Below are 12,990 nucleotides of genomic sequence, written 5' to 3'. Positions count from 1 at the left end.
TCACTCTCTTTCACTTTCATCAAGAGGCTTTTTAGTTCCTCTTCACTTTCTGCCATAAGGGTGGTGTCATCTGCATATCTGAGGTTATTGACATTTCTCCCAGCAATCTTGATTCCAGCTTGTGCTTCTTCCAGCCATGAAATTAAAAGATGCTTACTCCTTGGAAGAAAAGTTATGACCAACCTAGATAGCATATTGAAAAGCAGAGACATTACTTTGCCAACAAAGGTCCATCTAGTCAAGGCTATGGTTTTTCCAGTGGTCATGTATAGATGTGAGAGTTGGACAGTGAAGAAAGCTGAGCATTGAAGAATTGATGCTTTTGAACTGTAGTGTTGGAGAAGACTCTTGAGAGTCCCTTGGACTGCAAGGAGATCCAACCAGTCCATCCTAAAGAAGATCAGTCCTGGGTGTTCATTGGAAGGAGTGATGCTAAAGCTGAAACTCCAATACTTTGGCCACCTCATGTGAAGAGCTGACTCATTGGAAAAGACCCTGATGCTGGGAGGGATTGGGGGCCGGAGGAGAAGGGGATGACAGAGGATGAGATGGCTGGATGGCATCACCAACTTGATGGACATGAGTTTGGGTGAACTCCGGGAGTTGGTGATGGACAGGGAGGCCTGGCGTGCTGCGGTTCATGGGGTCGCAAAGAGTCGGACATGACTGAGCAACTTTCACTTTACTCACTCAGGTTAGTTTTTATGTTCTTGTTCTCAATAGATAATGTAAGGTTCTGCTACTGTGTGCCAGGAATATAAGAAAATAATTTGCATTCTTGTAAAGGAGGTGGTAGTGGTGGTATGTGTGTTTAATTAACAAAAAGAACACTGTTGTTGTTCAGTTGCTCAGTCGTATCCAACTGTTTGTGACCCCATGAACTGTAGCATGCCAGGCTTCCCTGTTCTTCACCATCTTCTGGAGCTTGCTCAAACTCATGTCCATTGCAACAGTGACGCCATCCAACCATCTCGTCCTCTGTCGTCCCCTTCTCCTCCTGCCTTCTATCTTTCCCATAGTCAGGGTCTTTTCCAATGAGTCGGCTCTTTGCATCACGTGGCCAAAGTATTAGGGCTTCAGCATCAGTCCTTCCAATGAATGTTGAGGGTTGATTTCTTTTAGGATTGACTGGTTTGATCTCCTTGCAGTTCAAGGGACTCTCAATAGTCTTCTCCAACACCACAGCTCAAGCATCAGTTTGTTGGTGCTCAGGCTTTTTTATTTTCCAGCTCTCACATCCATACATGACTACTAGAAAAACAACAGTGTTTACTATATGGACTTTTGTCGACAAAGTGATGTCTCTGCTTTTTAATATGCTATTTAGGTTGGTCATAACTTTTCTTCCAAGGAGCAAGCTTCTTTTAATTTCATGGCTGCCGTCACCATCCACAGTATTTTTGGAGTCCCCCAAAATAGGTCTGTCACTGTTTCCATTGTTTCCCCATCTATTTGCCGTAAAGTGATGGGACTGGATGCTGTGATCTTAGTTTTTTGAATATTGAGTATTAAGCCAGCTTTTTCATTCTCCTCTTTTGCCTTCATCAAGAAGCTCTCTAATTCCTCTTCAGTTTCTGCCATAAGGATGGTGTCATCTGCATGTCTGAGGTTATTGATATTTCCCCCTGCAATCTTGACTCCAGCTTGTGTTTCATCCAGCCCAGTGTTGCATGATATACTATACATGTAAGTTAAATAAGCAGGGTGACAATAGACAGCCTTGACATACTCTTTTTCCAATTTTTAACCAGTCTGTTATTCCATGTCCAGTTGTGACTGTTGCTTCGTTACCTGCATACAGGTTTTGCAGGAGGCTGGTAAGGTGGACTGGTATTCCCAAGTCTTTAAGAATTTTCCACAGTTCGTTGTGATCTACACAGTCAAAGACTTTAGCATAGTAAATGAAGCAGAAGTAGATGTCTTTCTGGAATTCTTTAGCTTTTTAGATGATCCAACAGATGTTGGCAATTTGATCTCTGGTTCTTCTGCCTTTTCTAAATCCAGCTTGTACATCTGGAAGTTCTTGGTTCACATACTGTTCAAGCCTAGCTTGAAGGATTTTGAACATTACTTTGTTAAAAAGTTGGCTTAAAGCTCAACATTCAGAAAATGAAGATCATGGCATCCGTTTCTACCACTTCATGGGAAATAGATGGGGAAACAGTGGAAACAGTGTCAGACTTTGTTTTTCTGGGCTCCAAAATCACTGCAGATGGTGACTGCAGCCATGAAATTAAAAGACGCTTACTCCTTGGAAGGAAACTTATGACCAACCTAGACAGCATATTCAAAAGCAGAGACATTACTTTGCCAACAAAGGTTCGTCTAGTCAAGGCTATGGTTTTTCCTGTGGTCATGTATGGATGTGAGAGTTGGACTGTGAAGAAGGCTGAGCGCGGAAGAATTGATGCTTTTGAACTGTGGTGTTGGAGAAGACTCTTGAGAGTCCCTTGGACTGCAAGGAGATCCAACCAGTCCATTCTGAAGGAGATTGGCCCTGGGATTTCTTTGGAAGGAATGAAGCTAAAGCTGAAACTCCAGTACTTTGGCCACCTCATGCCAAGAGTTGACTCATTAGAAAAGACTCTGATGCTGGGAGGCATTGGGGGCAGGAGGAGAAGGGGACAACAGAGGATGAGATGGCTGGGTGGCATCACTGACTCGATGGTCGTGAGTCTGGTGAACTCCGGGAGTTGGTGATGGACGGGGAGGCCTGGCGTGCTGCGGTTCATGGAGTTGCAAAGAGTCAGACATGACTGAGCGACTGATCTGATCTGATCTTGCTAGCATGTGAAATGAGCGCAATTGTGTGGTAGTTTGAACATTCTTTGAAATTGCTCTTCTTTGGGATTGGAATGAAAACTTACCTTTTCCAGTCCTGTGGCCACTGCTGAGTTTTTATAATTTGCTGGCATATTGAGTGTAGTACTTTAACAGCATCATCTTTTAGGATTTGAAAGCGCTCAGCTGTAATTCCATCACCTCCACTAGCTTTGTTTGTAGTGATGCCTCCTAAGGCCCACTTGACTTTGCATTCCAGAAATTCTGGCTCTGGGTGAGACCACACCATTGTGGTTATCTGGGTCATTAAGATTTTTTTTTATAGTTCATCTATGTATTCTTGCTACCTCTTTTTTTTAATATCTTCTGCTAGGTCCATGCCCTTTCTTTCCTTTATTGTGCCTATCTTTGCATGAAGTGTTCCCTTGGTATCTTTTGATTTTCTTGAAGAGATCTCTAGTTTTTCTGTTCTATAGTTTTCCTCTATTTCTTTGCATTGTTCACTTAAGGCTTTCTTATCTCTTCCTTGCTATTCTCTGGAACTCTGTATTGAGATAGGTATATCTTTTCTTTTCTCCTTTGCCCTTCACGTCTCTTCTTTTCTCAACTATTTGTAAGGCCTCCTCAGACAACCAGTTTGCCTTGTTGCATTTCTTTTTCTTGGGGATGGTTTTGATCACCGCCTCCTGTACAGTGTTACAAATCTCCGTCCATAGTTCTTCAGGAACTCTGTTTACCAGATATAGTCCCTTGAATCTATTTGTCACTTGCACTGTATAATTGTAAGGGATTTGATTTAGGTCATACCTGAATGTCCTAGTAGTTTTCCCTACGTTCTTCAATTTAAGTCTGAATTTGGCAATAAGGAGTTCATGATCACCACAGTCAGCTCCTGGTCTTCTTTTTGCTGACTGTATAGAGCTTCTCTGTCTTCAGCTGCAAGAATATAATCAATCTGATTTCAGTATTAACCATCTGGTGATGTCCTTGTGTAGAGCTGTCTCTTATGTTGTTGGAAGAGGATGATTGCTATGACCAGCACATTCTCTTGGAAGAACTCTGTTATCCTTTCCCCTGTTTCATTTTGTACTCCAGGGCCAAACTTGCCTGTCACACCAGGTATCTCTTGACTTCCTACTTTTACATTCCAGTTCCATATGATGAAAAGGACATCTTTTTGGTGTTAGTTCTAAGTCTTGTAGATCTTCATAGAACCATTCAACTTCAGCTTCTTCAGCATTAGTGGTTGGGGCATAGACTTGGATTAATGTGATGTTGAATGATTTGTCTTGGAAATGAACTGAGATCATTCTGTCGTTTTTGAGATTGCACCCAAGTACTGCATTTGGACTCTTTTGTTTACTATGAGGGCTATCCGTTTTTTCTAAGGGATTCTTGCCCACAGTAATGGATATAATGGTCATCTGAATTAAATTCACCCTTTCCTGGCCATTTTAGTTCACTGATTCCTAAAATACCGATGTTCACTCTTGCGATGTGTTGACGACTTCCAGTTTTCCTTGATTCATGGACTTAACATTCTAGGTTCCTATGCAGTATTGTTCTTTACAGCATTGGACTTTACTTTCACCACTAGACACAAACACCACTGGGCATTGTTTCTGCTTTGGCCCAGCCTCTTTATTCTTTCTGGGGCTATTTCTCTGCTCTTCTCCAGTAGAATGTTGGATACCCACTGATCTGGAGGGTTCATCTTTCAGCGTCATATCTTGTTTCCTTTTCATACTGTTCATGGGGTTCTCAAGGCAAGAATGCTGATGTGGTTTTTCCCATTCCCTTCTCCAGTGGACCATCTTTGTCCAAACTCTTCACCATGACCCATCTTTCTTGGGTGGCCTGACACTTCATGGCTCATAGTTTCATTGAGTTAGGCAAGGTTGTGGTCCATGTGATCAGTTTGGTTAATTTTCTGTGATAGTGGTTTTCATTCTGTCTGCCCTCTGATGCATGAGGATAAGAGGCTTTTTCTGGTTTCCCCACTGGTGGTGGGGAAAACTGGGTCTTATTATGGTGGGCAAGAGCATGGTCAGTAAGTCTTAAATCCAATTTTCTGTTGATCGGTAGGGCTGTGTTCCCTCCCTGTAGTTTGACTGAGGCCAAACTATGGTAAGGGTAATGGTGATAATGGCAACCTCCTTCAAAAGGACTTATGCCAGCATGCCAGGCCTCCCAGGACTGGTGTTGTCAGTACCCCTGACTGTGTGCAGGCCACTGTTCACCTCCACCTCCACCAGGGACTCTCAAGCACACACAGGCAAGTCTAGCTCAGTTTCTTATGGGATCACTTCTCCTTTCTCCTGAGTTCCGGTGAGCACAAGGTTTTGTTTTTGCCCTCCAAGAGTCTCTGTTTCCCCAGTCCTGTGGAAGTTCCGTAATCATAATCCACTGGCCTTCAAAGTCAGATTCCCTGGGAATACTCAGCCCCTTTGCCCAGTCCCCAGGGTGGGAAATCTGTTGTGGTCCCTAGACCTTTTGCCAGTGTGCTAACCTCTTTGGTAAAATTGTTCTCCAGTTTGTTGAGTTGCCTGCCCTGCAGTGCTATTGTTGTTGTTCAGTCACTCAGTTGTGTCCAATGCTTTGCAACCCCTTGGACTCCATGCTCCCCTGTCCTTCACCATCTCTCGGAGCTTGCTCAAACTCATGTCCATTGAGTTGGTGATGCCATCCAGCCATCTTGTCCTCTGTCGTCCCCTTCTGCATCTGCCTTCTATCTTTCCCAGCATCAGGGTTTTTTCCAATGAGTTGGCTCTTCGCATCAGGTGGCCAAAGCAGTGGAGCTTCAGTTTCAGTGTCTGTCCTTCTAGTGAACATTCAGGATTGATTTCCTTTAGGATTTTCTGGTTGTATTTCCTTGTAGCCCAAGGGACTCTTAGGAGTCTTCTCCAACACCACAGTTTGAAAGCATCAATTCTTCGGTGCTCAGCCTTCTCTATGGTCCAACTCTCACATCCATACATGACTACTGGAAACACCATGGCTTCGACTGTATGGACCTTTGTCATCACAGTAATGTCTCTGCTTTTTATTATGCTGTCCAGGTTTATCATAGAGCTTTTCTTCCAAGCAGCAAGTGTCTTTTAATTTCATGGCTGCACTCACTGTCCACAGTGACTTTGAAACCCAGGAAAATAAGGTCTTTCACTGTTTCCCCATCTATATGCTGTGAAGTTATGGGACCAGATGCTATGATCTTAGTTTTTTGAGTGTTGAATGTTAAGCCAGATTTTTCACTCTCCTCTTTCACCTTCATCAAGAGGCTCTTTACTTCCTCTTCACTTTCAGCCATAAGGGTCATGTTATCTGCATATCTGCGGAGAAGGCAATGGCACCCCACTCCAGTACTCTTGCCTGGAAGATCCCATGGATGGAGGAGCTTGGTAGGCTGCAGTCCATGGGGTCGCTAAGCGTCGGACATGACTGAGTGGCTTCACTTTCACTTTTCAGTTTCGTGCATTGGAGAAGGAAATGGCAATCCACTCCAGTGTTCTTGCCTGGAGAATCCCAGGGACTGGGGAGCCTGGTGGGCTGCCATCTATGGGGTCGCACAGAGTTGGACACGACTGAAGCGACTTAGCAGCAGCAGCACCTGCATATCTGAGGTTATTGATATTTCTCCTGACAGTCTTTGATTCCAGCTTGTGCTTCATCTAGCCCAGCATTTCACATGATGTACTCTGCATATGCGTTAGATAGCAGGGTGACAATATACATCCTTGATGTACTCCTTTCCCAGTTTTGAATCAGTCCGTTGTTCCGTGTCCAGTTCTAACTGTTGCTTCTTGCCCTGCCTACAGGTTTCCACAGGCTGCAGGGTTGTAGTTCTTGCTTCTGGTATCTGCTCCCTGGTGTGCAAAGTTGGTTCTGGGGTTTGTGCAGGTTTTCGGGTAGAAGGGACTGGTTCCTGCCCTCTGTGAGTGGATTTGGATCTTATCCCATTGGTGGGCAGGGCCATGTCAAGGGGTATGTTTATAGTTAGCTGTGAACTCAGTACAACTTTAGGCATCCTATTTGCTCTCAGCTGGGGCTGTATTCCTGTCCTGCTGGTGGTTTGTTCTGAGGGACTCCGCACTAGAGCCTGCATTCTGTTGGGTGGAGCCAGGTCTTGGCGCCAGAATGGCAGCCTCTTGGGAGAGCTCACACAGGTCAGCATTCTCTGGGGCCCCAGGCACCAATGTCCTTGCCCCCACAGTGAGCTACAGCCCAACCCCGCTCCCCTCCACTCCTCTTGGGGACCCTCCAAGACCCGAGGTGGGTCTGGCCCAGGCTCTTTTGGAATCACTGCTTTGTGCTGGATCCCAGTGCACTCTCCAAGAGTGGAGTCTCTGTCTCCCTCTGTCCTGTGGCGCTCCCATACTCAAACCTCCTTGCCCTTCAAAGTCAGATGTGTGGGCCCCTCCTCCTAATGTCAGACTCAGGCTGTGCAGCCTGACTAGGGCTCAGAACTCTTACTTGTGTGGCAGAACCTCTGTGATACAATTATTTTCCAGCTTGTGTGTGAACCACCCAGTGGATATAGGATTTGATTATATTGTGAAATCATCCCTCTTACCATTTTGTTATGGCTTCTTTTTTGTGTTTGGATTTAGAATGTCTTTCTCAGTGGGTTCAAGCCTGTTCATTCAATGGTTAGTTGTGATTTTAGTATTGTCATCAGAGGAGGTAAGCTTAAGTCCTTCTACTCTGCCATCTTGTTGGGAATTGGGTGGCTACTTTTAGTTTGGATGCTTGCTACCTCTTTCCTCCGTGTGTTGGCCATTAGCCCCTTGATATGGGGTGTGTAGGTGTGGTGGCCCGTGTGCGCTTTCAGTTCAGCTCAGACAACTATTGGAGCCGACCTGTGAGTCTCTCAACAGCAATGGTAGCTTGTGCATCCCCAGGACAGTGGCAGCGGCGATTGGCTTCTGCTCCCAGGCCTTCCAGTAGCAGCAGCAGCCCACTCACTCCCAGGACAGCAGGGCTAGTGACCAGCACTTGTTCCCATGTCTGCTAGTAGCACCAGTGGCCTGCATGCTCCAGAAGAGCAGGGGCAGCAACTCGTGCCTGCTCTCGGCTCTTGCCTGCTCTCTGGGTGGTGGGGGCAGCAGTTGATGGCCACTCACAAGTCTCCCACTGGCAGCGGCTGGCCCCTCACTCTCAGGGCAGTGGAGGGTGGTGCTTGGTTCCTGCTCGTGGGTCCTCCTGCAGTCGGCGTGGCCCACACACTCCTGGGACAGCTGAGGCAGCAGCCGGAGCCCACTTTTAGGTCTCTCGGTTGTTGCCAAAGTCCTGGACTCTGTCTCTGGTGCCAAATAGAAACAGACAGAGTTTTGGGAGAAGCAGAAATGAGCAGCTTTTATTGCTTTGCTAGGCAAAGGGGGCCATAGTGGGCTAATGCCCTGAAGACCATGTGACCCACCCTGGTGGGGATAGTGAGGAGTTTTATAGTGTTCAAGGATGAGGGTGCGATCAGCTCATGGACAGTTTTTGAACTGGGAAAACAAGATCAGCATGATAGCTGCCACAGCTAAGAGCTTCACAGTTGCATAGGCATCTTTCTACCTCATCTGAGAGAATAATGCCCTAGCGTGTTCCCCAGGAAAAGGTTTGATGTTGAGTCCGAACTTGATGCTGCAGTCAAATCACACATTTATGTTCATTTATGATTATCTCGACTTTTTCTGTATTTATGTTCATGCCATGCTTTAATTTGGGTAATAAATTCATAGGGCTTTCTTTTTTGCTATCTGCCTTTTACACTACTGCTTAGTCAGTTGACTATCAAGCTGTGTTTTTTCACCAGTAGACAGGAAGACTTTTGAGGGTGGACAGGGAATGGGGATTTCTGAATCTGCTATGTAGGTGTTACCTTGTGGGTGAGCACAATTTTGAACCCTAAAAATATTCTGCCAGGTAAGAACCACATCAGGGGATAATCAGGAATTTGAAGAGGTATTTTTTGGAAATTTTGAAATTACAGCATTGAATAGAGTTTCTTTTCTGAATATTGAGAGAACAACTTGTCCTTGCTTCCTACTTAAAACTCTCTTTCTGGAACTGATGCGAGCATCTATTTAACTTGAGGCCTCTTTTCTGTACATTCCACGGGCTCCACTGAGCAGAGCTTCATTTTAGGATACGGACGGAATCATGTTCCCCATCAATGGCCACCAGATAGCCACGTTGACACTGCTTAAGAAGATGTGTGTACCATGGCTTAGAATCTCATCTGTGCATAAAAGTAAGTCTGTCACATTGACTAATGTGACAGGTGATCTCCTGTGATACGTGTGGTCCACTAATTTTCTGTGGTAACATCCACTTGTATTTTCTGCCTCCTAGCTGTCCTCATCTAAAATTTATCATCCTGTCTATTATAAGCTGAGAAAAGGCCTCAACCTTCAGCAAATTCCTGTTTTCTCTAAGCTCTGCTCATTAATAAATACTAATAGGAAACAAACAGAAAAATAGCCAGAGAAGCAAAATGGATAGTCAGGGTAGGCTCATCTCAAATCCATGTTTAGATCATCTGTCTGTGAATTTATTTTCATGACTACTGTAAACTGTTTTTCTTTATGTTGGTAAATCATGGCAGAAGTTCTTGGGTGTCCAAATGACTCAGGCAGGACTTGTCTTCCATTGCCAGGGGACGTGGTTCCATGGTGATGGTCAGGCTCCTTCCTCTGCTGATTTCCCTGCCTCATCCTGTTAGCTGCTACATGCAAGTTAGCAGTGATATTCCTTGTTTAGTATGAATGTGTTTGTCAGATATTTCCTTGAGTGTTTTTGAAGGCAAAAAGAAGAGGAAGTTCAAAGACACTGGCAAAGCTTACACGATGCCAGACAACGTCCTGCTTAGAGCTGGCACTAGCCCTTAGCTGAGGTGGCCTCGGACTTGTTTCTTTTGCTTTTTACCAAAAGTTCATGTGGTGGTGATGGAAATGGGATGGGACTTAGTTTTCAAGTCCTGGATTCAATCTTGGCTCTCTGTAATCTCTTGTCTCCTGTGGTACACAGTGAGGATAATCTCTACCTCATTACACAGGAAGAGTCAGTCCAACACAGGGTGATGTAAGGCAAGACTTTTTGTTTTGTTCTTTCTTCTTCTTTGCTCTTTAGTCGCTAAGTCGTGCCCAACTCTTTGTGACCCCATGGACTGTAGCCTGCCAGGCTCCTCTGTCCATGGGATTCTCCAAGCAAGAACACTGGAGTAGGTTGTCATGTCCTTCTCCAGGGGATCTCCCCAACCCAGGGATTCAACTGTGTCTCCTGCATGGCAGGCAGATTCTTTACCTGCTGAACCAGAGGTAAGACTAGTATTATTAATAAGTCTACAAAAATATTCCCTGTTACTACCATTTCTAAAAGGAAACTTTAATATCATTTGCACCACACTATATGGAGAATGCTCTGTCCCCAGGGTGTATCACGAGTCCCCCTGCACCCCCTCCTTACTGTACTTGGTGTACTGCCTGGGTCGGTGTGTGATAGCTTGGGGAACTTTCTTGTTATTGCTCCAGCTGTGGTTGCTGTTTGTTGTGCTGTATAACATAGTTCTTGGTCTACATTAACTTGTGTGTACTATTATCCAGGAATAGATAGGACAAGAGATGCTTTTCATTAAAAATACATATTGAGATATCAGATCAGATCAGTCACTCAGTTGTGTCCGACTCTTTGTGACCCCATGAATCACAGCACGCCAGGCCTCCCTGTCCATCACCAACTCCTGGAGTTCACTCAGACTCACGTCCATCGAGTCAGTGATGCCATCCAGCCATCTCATCCTCTGTCGTCCCCTTCTCCTCCTGCCCCCAATCCCTCCCAGCATCAGAGTCTTTTCCAATGAGTCAACTCTTCGCATGAGGTGGCCAAAGTACTGAAGTTTCAGCTTTAGCATCACTCCTTCCAAAGAAATCCCTTAAATCAAATTCTAGGCCCACAGGATAACATCTTTTTTTCTGTCTACCTCCAAATGTCTAAAGTACATCCCTAATGCCAGAATTTGGGAACTTAAGTCCTGTGGACTTGCTATCATATCCCCTGAGGCAAGGCTGTGGTTGTTAAAATATGATGTGTGATTTTAGAAAAAGGGCTAGCATAATTCTGTATCATCTAACATGGTCTTAATAGGTCTGTTTCTTTTTACAAGCATTTATTAATAGTGTGGCAGCTCATACTGTAGATTTGGGGAAATCGTATTTTTAAGACTCAACTGATGCAGCCAGAGGTGGTCAGCAGCAATTAGACTTCCTAATATTTGACTTTCCTTAGGTTAATTAAACATTTATAAGCCAACACCTGCATCAGATGAAAGCCTGGCTTGCCATAGTCACCCTCTACTCCTGGGTCAGCAGCAGCACCTGGGAGCTTGTTAGAAATGCAGAGTCACAGGCCTGCCCCAGACCCAGTGATCAGACTCTGTCTGCTGGTGAGTTACATGTACATTACAGTTCAAGAACACTGCTCCAGTGGACCTCACTCTTAGTTTTCAGAAGGAATGAAGAAGACAAGAATAACTTGCTGCTCTTGTCACTGAATGATCAGATTCAGCAAAGCAGCTTGCCCATCTGTGTCGACTTGCACTATCAAAAGAAACATACTGAGAGCTACATGTGTGGTTTTAAATTTATGGTCAGTATGTTACCAAAAAAGAAACATAAAATTAATTTTAATGTATTTTATTTAAACCAATACATCCAAAGTAATATTTCAGTGGGGAATCAATGTGAAAAAAAAATGATATTGTACATTTTTTCCATAATGATTGCTCATAGTAAATACTTATGTGCATATATACTTAGAGCACATCTCAGTTCACACTGACTAGCCACACATTTCAGGTGCTCAACAGCCACATGTGGTGAGTAGCTGTCAGAGTGACAGAGCAGTTGTAGACAATGATGTATCTGCTGTCCACTCCAGGGTACAGTGAAGTGTCTTTCCTGCAGGGTGTGCACACACTTCCTTCCTTAACTTTATTATTGCGTCAGACTTTGTGCTAACCTCCAACCTTAAGACACACATGTTTTTAAAAAGTATCACAAGATAAATACAATAGAAGACATTTGTGCTAAGTGCTCAGGAAGCATGGGAGACAGAGTATCAAACATTGTCCAGGGCAGAAGACAGCATCAGGCTTAAAAACTTGCACTATGGAGACAAATAGACCCATGCTTCAGGATTTACCTTAGTCCTCTGGGTTTTCAACAGGTGCTTTTCATAGAGTGTCATAAGGATAAAATGAGAACTGGATATAAAGAATAATATTATGCTTTATTTATATCATTATTAAAAGAAAGGTAAGGGTAAATTTGATTGTCTATAGATAAGTGGAGTTTCACAGGTGTGAAACTCCAGGATCCACCAAACATGAACGTTTGATTTCTCTACTTTCTCTCTCTGTGTGTAGTATAATATATGAACATACACATGTATATACATATGTACATTTTCCTTAAATTGTTGGAGAATAATTTGTAGGCAGCAAGACTATCCCTATATATTTCCTGAGAATGAGAACATTTTCTTACATGATTAAGGGTGTAATTATCAAATTTCAGAAACCTTAAGACACAACTTCTGTAATCTGTCACATCTCTGTGATCTCCTGGAATCTAGAACAGTTGGTCAGACTTTACTTTGGGGTGGAGAAGGGTGTGTGTGTGTATAAAAACTCGACATTTTTAGAGAGATGAGGCTAGTTATTTTATGGACTATCCCTCAACTTGGGTTTATCTGATGTTTTCTCATATAGTTTGGCAGGTTAACTAGGATATTTTAAAATATTTTTTTATTTAAAATAATTATACCTGTGGCAGATTCATTTCGATATTTGGCAAAACTAATACAATATTGTAAAGTTTAAAAATAAAATAAAATTAAAAAAAAAACTAGACACATGGAAAAAAATATTATGGAAGTTTCTATAGTATACAATAGAGTAATTCACAATTTTTAAACCTTATACACCATTTATAGTAATTATAAAATATCAGCTATATTCCCTGTGCTGTAGAATATATCCTTGTAGCTCTGTCTTAATCCCACACCCTGATCTTGCTCTTTCCCTCTCCCCACTTGTAGCCACTAGTTTGTTTTCCCTGTTTCTTCTGTTATATTCACTATTTTAGATTCTACATATAATGATATCAAATTTTTGTTTTTGTTGCAGATGGAAAAATTTCATTTTTTATGGCTGAGTAATAATCC

At 43.5% G+C, this 12,990-nt stretch overlaps 1 long non-coding RNA gene across 1 annotated transcript; it reads left to right on the top strand.

Moving 5' to 3' along the window:
* The first annotated feature begins 8,139 nt into the window (after positions 1 to 8,139).
* On the top strand, positions 8,140 to 11,379 carry LOC129629368 (uncharacterized). The gene is made up of 3 exons (XR_008703206.1): positions 8,140 to 9,019; positions 9,898 to 10,085; positions 11,053 to 11,379. It is a non-coding gene; the product is annotated as an uncharacterized LOC129629368 (long non-coding RNA).
* The last annotated feature ends 1,611 nt before the right edge of the window (positions 11,380 to 12,990 follow it).

Source organism: Bubalus kerabau, chromosome 1 (genome assembly GCF_029407905.1).
Source record: "Bubalus kerabau isolate K-KA32 ecotype Philippines breed swamp buffalo chromosome 1, PCC_UOA_SB_1v2, whole genome shotgun sequence".
NCBI classification, from domain to species: Eukaryota; Metazoa; Chordata; class Mammalia; order Artiodactyla; family Bovidae; genus Bubalus; species Bubalus kerabau.
The sequence above is the reverse complement of the archived record's forward strand: the minus strand, read 5'-3'. Positions and strand labels throughout refer to the sequence as shown.